Here is a 10,690-nt window from a genome sequence, read left to right as displayed (position 1 = left end):
ATTAATAAATTAAATGGACAAAAAATTAATGAATTGTCTCAAATAACAAATGAAATATTGAAAGATATAAAAAATGATGAAAATATTGTAAACCAATTGGTCATTGAATTAAAATTTAAATTACAAGCACTTAAAGAAGAACTTATTAATGTAGAATATGCTATCCATTGGGCCAAAACAAATATTGTGAACTCTTATATTTTATCAAATACTGAAATTAATATAACTGAAAATGTAAAATCAGCATTGCCTCTAATGGCAATAATATCATTTATATTGTAAATCTACCAACTACTTTCAAAGAAAATTGCAAAAATATAATAATTAGAGCAATAAAAATAAAAGATAAGATTAATAAAATTTCATTTAAAGATATTTTAAAATGTTATGAAAATAAAATATATGGCATTAAAAACGAATGTAAATCATACAATAGTTTAATTATATGTTCAGACAATGATATTGTTAATATAAGTAACACGTCATGCATGCCGAAATTACTCAACAGCCGTGTAGCCAACTGCAGTTTAATCAATAATCAGCACATTCCCACAGTAGAAGAAATATCACAAGGAATCCTCCTGCTTAACCAGTACAGCGGTAACATAAGCATAGACAATGAGATAACTAAACTAAATGGTACATATGTAGTGAGGCATCATAACGCCACAATTCACAACAATAATAAATATTTCATATCCAACGAAATATTAAACCACCAACCATTACCAGCAATACTTCAGTCTACAGCAAATTTTGAAAAAAATTGAAGAAGTCCTTTCATTAGAAATGATGAAAGAATTACATGTAAATGACACAAAATATATTGATAAATTGGATATAGGAAACAAAATCAGTCTTACTACAAATATGACACTAATGGTAACAGCTTTTGCAGCATTAGTTTTCATTGGCATTACGGCCCTTCGCAGGCACAAAGTAAAATCAATAATAGAAGCGCAGACCGAAACACCAATTTCACAACCAAGGGCGAATATTGATTCAGTCCTAACTCTAGGAATCGAGAACTTACCATGTCAATTTAGACCAACAACATCAAACGAGGACGTTTGAATTTAAGGGTGGAGGTGTTAACGATAAAAATGCAGCAGCAACAACAATGCCAAACACGCGCAAATTATAATTTGCTGACAGTGCGTCTACTACAGCGTGAGAACTCTACATTCAACATTCACGTGGCAGTGCAACGCGATCACCCAAAAATTTCGGCTACAGTCCAACATTGCAAAATTATTAATGTCAGTTCTAATTCTTGCTTTAAATAAAGAAGTAGCATAGCTACGTAAATAAAGTAATTAAATTTTTATTTTTTTTTTATATAAAAGAAATAGAAAAAGAACAAATTCATATACACACATATATGTATCTATTTATATATACCAATTTTTGTTAAAATCTCAAATATTGTTAACTTTATTTTCTAAGTTGTGTTAACCTACATCCGAAACGCACAACTGGGCACCTTAAAATTTTTAACAACAGGTGGTCACCTAACCTATGTTTGACAGAAAATGTCACAATCGAGTGAAGTAGAATAACGGAAGTTCGATGGGTAGCGTCGTGTATAGATATTGTTTTAACTATGTGTATAAAGATATTGTTTTAAATATGTGTATAAGAAATATATTGTTTTAAATAAAAACCAAAGCTTAAATATGTATATAAGAAATATATTGTTTTAAATAAAAACCAAAGTTTAAAGTTCAAAAGTGGGATTGAATCAATGTCCAAAAGGGGAGAAATTAAAACGTAAGTAATATTTGGCGCAGAAAATTAAAAAACAAACGAACGCATATATATACGTAATGATGGTGACCATCGAGACACTGACGAAGGAACAGTTGAAGGACTTCTTACAACAGCAAGAGTTATCAACTACAGGTAATAAGGCAGAATTAGTTGCACGATTAACTGAACACGTGAAGGCAAGCGGCGTAGTTTTACAATTTACGAACGAGAATGAGGAATTGCGGGGTGAAAACGAAGAATTGAGAAAACAAATTAGCGAACTGCGGCAAATGGTGCAACAAGTGGTCATTAACCAGAATAACGGTAGAAACAATCAAAACAGTACTTCAGAAATGCCTATTCTAAGGGAAAGCTGTTAGAGGTGATGAATGAATTCCGAGAATGTTTCGCTACAGGTATGGATGGAATCGGTAAAACTAGTGTAGTCGAAATGAAAATTGAGTTAACGACCAACGAGGTAATCGCACAAGTCCCGTATAGAGTTCCGGAACCGAAAAAAGAAATCGTTGCGAAGAAAATTCAAGAGTTGCTCGACAATGATATTATAGCTCCGTCTGAATCAAGTTATGCGAGTCCAATGTTGCTTGTGAAGAAAAAGAATGGCGAACATCGACTTTGCGTGGACTACCGTCGGATTAATCAATTCACTCGAAAAGAATGCTACCCAATGCCCAATATCGAAGAAAGTTTACAAGAAGCAACGAAGTATCGAATCTACATATCGTTAGATCTTAACTGTGGTTATTATCAAATTCCTATAGAACGTAACAGTCGTAAATATACTGCAGTTGTGGTTCCTGATGGTCTATACGAGTTTAAACGGATGCCGTTCGGGCTGAAGAACGCACCAGTCCTGTTTCTACAATTGATGGCGAAAATTAAGACGCGCTTGGAACCCAGCGATATGATTCACTACATGGACGATATGCTTGTCGGCGGCAACGATGAAGAAGAACTTCTCGGAAAGTTTAAACGAATTTTAGGTGTAATAAAAGAATTTAATTTAACATTGAATTTAAAAAAATGCGAATTTCTGAAAGATACTATCCAATTCTTGGGACATCAGTTGGGACCCAACGGGATAACGCCGGGTGAAATCAAGACCGAAGCCATACGAAATTTCAACATGCCTACAACGCAAACAGAGGTGCGGCGCTATTTAGGGTTAACGGGATATTTCCGTAAGTTTATACCAGGCTACGCAATTATATCCGAACCGTTGCGACAATTACTTAAGAAAAACGCCGTCTTTAAATGGACAGATCAACAAACAAACGCCTTTGTGAATCTAAATGAAGCACTAACAACCGGACCAGTATTAACGGGCTACCGAGTGGAAGCTGATCATCAAGTGCATACAGACGCGAGTGCCATCGGACTCGCAGGTGTTTTACTCCAAAATGACAGCGGAGATTGGAAGCCGGTGGCGTACTTTAGTCGATCTACCACACCGCTGGAAAAGAAATATCACAGTTACGAATTAGAAACGCTTGCAGTTGTCGAATCTGTGGACCGCTTTAAATTTTACATCTATGGAAAATCGTTTACGGTCATTACCGATTGCAATGCTGTAAAATTGGCCATGCAAAAGCGAGAAATGATACCTCGTATAGCCATATGGTGGCTTCGTATCCAAGACTATGACCTCATCATCGAACATCGAAGCGAGCAACGAATGGCGCACGTCGACGCACTAAGTCGTATGCCTAACGAAGACGGTTGCGATCTTGAGGAAGCGACTTTGCGAGTCTGGAAGGCGGAAATAACTGAGGCAGATTGGCTTTACAGCATGCAATTACAAGATAGCAAACTTCAACAAGTCGTAATGAAAATTGAGGAGAAGGATGCACACGTTATTAACGACTATAAAATAATTAACGGACGACTGTACAAACGGTATAAAAACCAACAGCTCTTCGTAATACCAAAGGCTTTGCGATGGAAGGCGACACATGATGCACATGTTAAAACAGGACACTTAAGCGTTGACCGAACGATTGAATACTTACTACGGTCTATGTGGTTCGCTCGAATGCGAAACTTTGTCAAATCTTTTGTGAAAGCGTGCATTGATTGTGCCTTCACTAAGCGTCGAGGAGGTAAAAAGGAAGGTGAATTACATTGCGACAAAATGGAGCCTATTCCGTTCAAAACAATACACATTGACCACCTGGGACCTTTTCCCCGAAGCCGAAAGTTAAACGAGTATATCCTGATTATTGTGGACAGTTTCACAAAATTTGTCATCGTCAGACCAGTGAAAAGTACGAACACTAAACAAGTCATCGCCATTCTGAATGAAGTTACCAGTTACGTTGGAACCCCTGAAACTATAATAAGTGATCGTGGTACCGCCTTTACGTCAAAAGAATTCGAAAGATACTGTAACGATCAACAAATCAAACACATACGCAACGCAGTCCGTACGCCACGAGCCAATGGCCAAGTCGAACGATTTAATCGCACCGTTTTATCCATGCTGCAACCATCAACACAAGATGACCGAACCTGGGACGAGCAACTACGAAGCATTCAATGTACATTGAACTCACTGATTAGCCAAACGACGGGAAAATCTCCAAACGAATTGCTTTTTGGATTCAAGCCACGCGACATATTAGGTAACAAGCTGATCCAAATTCTCCAAGATGAAGACGATACTATTCCCATTACCCAAAAAGAACTCCACCGCCGACGATTACTTGCTGCTAATAACACCGATAGTAAACGGGTAAGCGCGAAAAAGCGTTTCGACGATAAACACAGGAAACCAACGAAATATGAGCAAGGTGATTTAGTTCTAGCAGAACGAGAACCAGCATCCACAGGCACGTCCCGCAAACTTGAATGTCGATATAAAGGACCGTTCGTAGTCACCGAAGTTCTCGATAATGACCGTTATGTCATCGAAGACCTACCAGGATCCGATCGAAAACAACGACATTATAAATCAATCTATGCGTCTGATCTCCTAAAGCCATGGTGTCAATTGCCGTACGAAGAAGAAACTGATTCCGAGCGCGAGGACGCTTGACGTCAGGAAGGGCCGACTGTTAACCTACATCCGAAACGCACAACTGGGCACCTTAAAATTTTTAACAACAGGTGGTCACCTAACCTATGTTTGACAGAAAATGTCACAATCGAGTGAAGTAGAATAACGGAAGTTCGATGGGTAGCGTCGTGTATAGATATTGTTTTAACTATGTGTATAAAGATATTGTTTTAAATATGTGTATAAGAAATATATTGTTTTAAATAAAAACCAAAGCTTAAATATGTATATAAGAAATATATTGTTTTAAATAAAAACCAAAGTTTAAAGTTGTATAATTTTCTTTTATTTTTTATATTGACAATTTTAGTTTTAAATATAATATACATATGTATTGTTAGAACTCCACTCCATACCCAAAGGTTAATGTTTGTAAAATGTTTGTAAACTTGCTTTGGTCGTTGCAACGGTGCAGCTATAATTAGAAAATGCAACCCAGTGCACACATGAACTGTCAGTTCATGTGTCAGCTGATTGTCATTTATGCTTGGCTTTGGGTTTTAGTTCCGGAACGCGCAAGGCGGTTGTTGCGACCAAAAGTAAGTAAAAAATAGTTAATTTTAAGTACTAGAAATAAATAAGTTTTGTTTTAAGATTTTAAAGCACACACACACACAACTACATTACGCTGTTTAAATTGGTCAACAACAAACTTTAAAATTTTCTGTAAGAATCTTGCGGCAATCGAGAAAAAAAATATTGTGGCGATTTGCCTGGAATGAAATCCGGAAAAATCCTTTTAATCTGAAACACATATAAAAAGAAAAATATGTCATCCGGCAGCCAGAAGTCGACTGTACAATGTGCCGTATGCAAAAAGGTGGAAAGAGGAAAGATGGTGCAATGCGACGCATGTGCCCAATGGAGTCATTTTGCATGCGTAGGCGTAGATGACAGCATTGCAGACTTGCCTTGAAGTTGCGATAAATGCAATAAGGTACGTGAGGTAATGCAGGTTTCACAAGGGGTTCCAAATAAGGTACCAAGTGAGGAGGACTTGGTAAGTAAGGGCGGTTCAATCATGTCAAGGAACAGCATGAGAATCGAACTGCAGTATTTAGAAGAACAAAGGAAAGCCGAAATGCAATACATAGAGAAGAAACGTGCAATAATGCTGAAATATGTAGGCGAGGATGATGTTAAGGGTGAAGGCATGAGTGAAGTAAGGACACATAGGACGTTAGAATGGGTAAAGAAGCAGGTTGGTATGAACAACGATGACAGCAAACCAAACGTAGGTTGTGGTGCTCAGTTGGATGGTTCAGCTGATAGGGTGGAAACCCAAGCAATATTGAAGGTTATACCGGCGCTGAAGATAGAACAAATTAATGCGCGTCATGTCGTTCCACGAGATTTGCCAATATTTACCGGAAAGCCGGAAGAGTGGCCACTTTTCTACAGCAGTTTCAGCAATTCAACTCATTTATGCGGTTTCAGTGAAGACGAGAATCTTTTACGATTGCAACGTGCCCTTAAAGGTAAGGCACTTGAATATGTCAGCAGTAGGCTCATGATACCGGCATTAGTGCCGGAAATAATGTCAACTCTTCAAATGGTATTTGGAAGACCAGAACACATAATCAATAACTTAATTACCAAAATTCGAGCAGTGTACATTAATATGAATAAACTGGACACAATTGTTACGTTCGCCTTAGAGGTAAAAAATTTGATCGCAACTATGGAGGCTTCAGAGTTACATTCACACTTAGTGAACCCGTTAGGGGTGTAGTCTTAGATCGCCTCCTCGTGGTGCACCCTGGGTAACGCCAAATGATCTATTCCCCCCTGGATGCTGTCCTCTTCAGGGGCTCCAGCATCCTCTGGTAACGACCGTTTTTGTCCTCGGACCACGTTTCTTCAGATCCTCTTTTTGTATTTGATCGCTTTGGGCTGGTGGTCACTGGTTTCTGGACCTAACTGTCTTCTGACACGGTAGCACCGGGGTGAAACTCGCGTGTGAACGGCTCCAGGCTAAGTCTGTGGCTGCCTCCGTCCCGTTAAAACCCTGGCAGGCCTCAAGGTACGTTCTGCATCCGTCACCATTAAGTTGGTCGTGTATGTTCGGTTGTAGCTTAGCTCCCGATTAGTTCTGGTCTGGCTCTGAGCACTTGTTCCCATAAGGACCTGTGCCAACTCTCGCATGGCCTCCCTGCATTTGCATAGATAACCATGGGACTTCTTTTTATCAGTAACTACACTTACGGGTGTCAGATAGCGGCTTTGAGTGGGGACCCTTTTAGAATGAACAATTCAAATAAAAATTTTAACAAACTTCCTAAAACTCCTAAGCCTTCAGGGGGGCGTTCAAGCCTTACAAGGCAAGCGCCTATTAACAACCAGCCGTCTAGAGCTTCTGCTCAGGCGGTTCGTACATGTAATGCTCCGTCATTGAACACCTTGGCAACTGTGCCAGGTGGTAATGCTGCCTCCTGCTCCTCTGCTAGTGCTGCGGTCAAAGCTAATACGCCGCATCATCTGCAATTAGTACCAACTCAACTTCTGGTACACGTTCTCACCCTAACCCCTCGACAAGGGCGTATAGGGCGCGAAGGTCAGCATACCGCATCCTCTCTAGGCTCAATGCCGTGGATCCTTCCTCGTTCTCAGAAAGCGATAAGGCGTCACTAAAGTGGGCAAGGGAAAATGTCAATCTCCGGCCCTCTGACATCGCTTCTACCTCTGCACCTGCTCAGAAACGACAAAGGTCGATTGAGCAGGCCGGTAAATCAATTTTGTCAAGCGCTCCTAAGCGCCCTAAATTTGGTCCTCCGAGACTCCCATCTTTGTCAAAACCTCTTAGCGAGATAGTCAAGGAGAGCCTGACCTGGGCCATCATCGACGCTGGCAGTAGTGATGGCACCATCTCTCCAGCAAATTGGAAGAAAGTTGAACGGGCTCTCCTCAAAATATATATGGAAATTTTTGCCCTCAACCCTGGGCCATCTCCTAGTTGTAAAGACGCTGGATGGTACCAGGGTCATATTAAAATTATTGGCTGCTCAGTCTAGCGCTTCGCGGATCTTTATAAGCAGGCGATCGAAAAGGTTGGGGAACTCTGGCCCGGCGCACATCTCAGAGCTGTTTCGGTGGAAAATATCTCACAACGCCCCCGCTCCAAAGTGTGGCTTCCTTCGGAGCTTACTTCCCCTGAGGAAATTCTTTCCGTTTTAAGGGCCAGTAACACTGACCTCCCCACGCATAACTTGAAAGTTGCGAAGGTCAGTGACCCCAAGGGTGACTTCGTCGAGGCCGTCGTAGTTCTTAACGAACAATCTTTGGCACCCCTTCAAGCCCGAAATGGGGTGATTCACTATGGCTTCGGTTCGGTCACCCTACGTGTTTACAAAAGTGACTCTCAAGCCGCTAAACAACAACCTTCTGGTGGGGCACCTTCGGAAACGATCTCCGATGACGGAATCGGTTCCATCTCCGTTCCAAACAACCCCGATGTAGGGACTTCCGATTTAATCGGCACTCCTTCCTCCGAAGACGGAGGTAGCGTAATCTCGTCTTCCGAACTGGTCGGTGAGTTCTTTACAGGTATGGCGCTTTCCCGGGAGACCTCACCGATGTCGGATGAGGATGAACTGGACAGTACCATAGTTGAAAAACAACTAAGCTGTTGAAGGTCGTCCAAATTAACCTCCAATATTCCAAAACTGCTTCGGCAGCCCTTACCCTCCGCCTAGCTGAAAAAGGAGAGGACATAATGCTGATCCAAGAACCTTGGATTGTAAACAATCGGGTTTGTGGACTGAATACAAACGGTTATCGGTTAGTATTCACAGAAGGTCAAGGTAAACCAAGATCTTGCATTCTAGTAAAAAATAACATTAATGCCTTTTTACTCCCTAGGTTCAGTGACAATGACAATGTAGCCATGGCCATCGAATACGACTCCAAGGCCCTTTGGATTGTCTCAGCATGTATGGCACACGATCACGGTGCCACTCCACCACAGGACTCCCTCATGCTTCTGGTGTCAGAGGCAAATAACAGTAGGATCCCGGTGATCATAGGAGCTGACGCCAACGCACATTATGAGATGTGGGGTATCACAGATACTAACGCGAGAGGTGAGTGTCTATTTGATTTCATTCTTGCAGGAAACTTGGTGATCGCTAACATAGGTAGGGAGCCAACCTTCATGAATTCAATTAGAAGAGAAGTTCTCGATATCACCATGATTAGCGAGCACTTCTCTTACTTTATTACTAAGTGGTCCGTATCGCAAGATTGCTCCTTTTCTGACCATAGGTACATTAATTTTGATCTAAATTTTGTGGAGAACCCTGAAATGAACAGATCATCTAAACCAATAAATAGGAAAAGTACTGTATGGCCCATTTTTCGAGCCAACCTGGAATCCAACTTACAGTTGGACCCTCCCACTATTCTCAACTGTTCCGATATAGATCGAGCGGTTGACCTTCTCACATCAGCATTTAGATGCGCCACAAACGCGGCCTGCAAGCAACCCGAATTTAGGGGCAAACCCAAACCTCCTTGGTGGAACCTAAACATTGCAGACCTCCGAAAAACCTGTAGAAAACTTTTTAATGATGCTAAAGCAACAGGAAACTGGGTTCCATATAAAGAGAAACAAAGAGAATTTAAATACGCTATTAGGCGGACCAAAAGGGCAGCTTGGAAAAATTTCTGTGGCAACATAGAATCATCTTCCGAGTCAAGCCGACTGCGCAAAATCCTCAATTCCATCCATAAGACACTCGATTGTATCCAGGCTCCAAATGATCAATGGACCAACTCCAGTAAGGAAACTCTCGACATCCTTCTGGACTCGCACTTCCCAGGGAGTATAGCCTCTGATGCGGTTTTATCAACTCAAATCAGCTTACCCCCTCTAAATAATCCTAAACCGTTTCAAGTGATCAACACTCAAATAAAGTGGGCTATCCAAACTTTTAAACCTTATAAATCTCCAGGTCCGGACGGAATTATTCCCGCAGATATTCAACAGGGTGAATTCGTAATCCTCCCCTGGCTTCTAAGCATTTACAATAGTTGTATTAAGCTTATGTATGTCCCAAGCTGCTGGAGAGTGGCTCGAGTAATATTCATTCCCAAAGCAGGGAAAATAACTCACTGCAGTGCCAAGGACTATAGAACAATCAGTCTGTCTTCTTTTCTTCTGAAAGTACTGGAGAGAGTTCTTGATCTGCATATCAGGAACAGTTGACCATTCCATCTCTCTCAGGGAATACACACTTGCCACCTTTCTCGATATTGAGGACGCTTTCAACAATGTCTGCCCCAATGGTATCATAAAATCCCTCTCAAAGTTAAATCTCGACAATAGTCTGGTTAAATTTGTAGAGGCCCTTCTCAAAACTAGGATTATCACATCCGACATCGGAAGTGTTCAATCCTCCAGAGCAGTCTGTCGGGGAACGCCACAAGGTAGCGGTTAATTCGTTGTTAAAACTTTTGGAACAATCCGGATGTAGTGTTATAGCTTATGCGGACGACATTGCTATTGCCTCATCTGGCAAATTCCCCCAAGTTCTATCCAATGTTATTAACTCTGCGCTCCTCATTGTAACTGAATGGTGTAGGGAATTCGGTCTGGATATTAACCCTGCAAAGACAGAGGTTATTCTCTTCACCAGGAAATATAGAGTACCGACATTTTCCTTACCAAAGATAAAGGGCGTTACTCTAAATCTAAGTTCGAACGTCAAATATCTGGGTATTATTCTGGACTCTAAACTCAGCTGGAAAGACAACTTGGCTGAGAGAGCCCGCAAAGCGGTATGCGCCACTTACTGTTGCAGAAGAGCTATAGGTCGCAGTTGGGGGCTCAAACCGTGCATTATACTCTGGCTCTATTCAGCTGTTATC

This window comes from Teleopsis dalmanni, chromosome 2, assembly GCF_002237135.1.
Source record: "Teleopsis dalmanni isolate 2A chromosome 2, ASM223713v2, whole genome shotgun sequence".
Taxonomy (NCBI): Eukaryota; Metazoa; Arthropoda; class Insecta; order Diptera; family Diopsidae; genus Teleopsis; species Teleopsis dalmanni.
The sequence above is the reverse complement of the archived record's forward strand: the minus strand, read 5'-3'. Positions refer to the sequence as shown.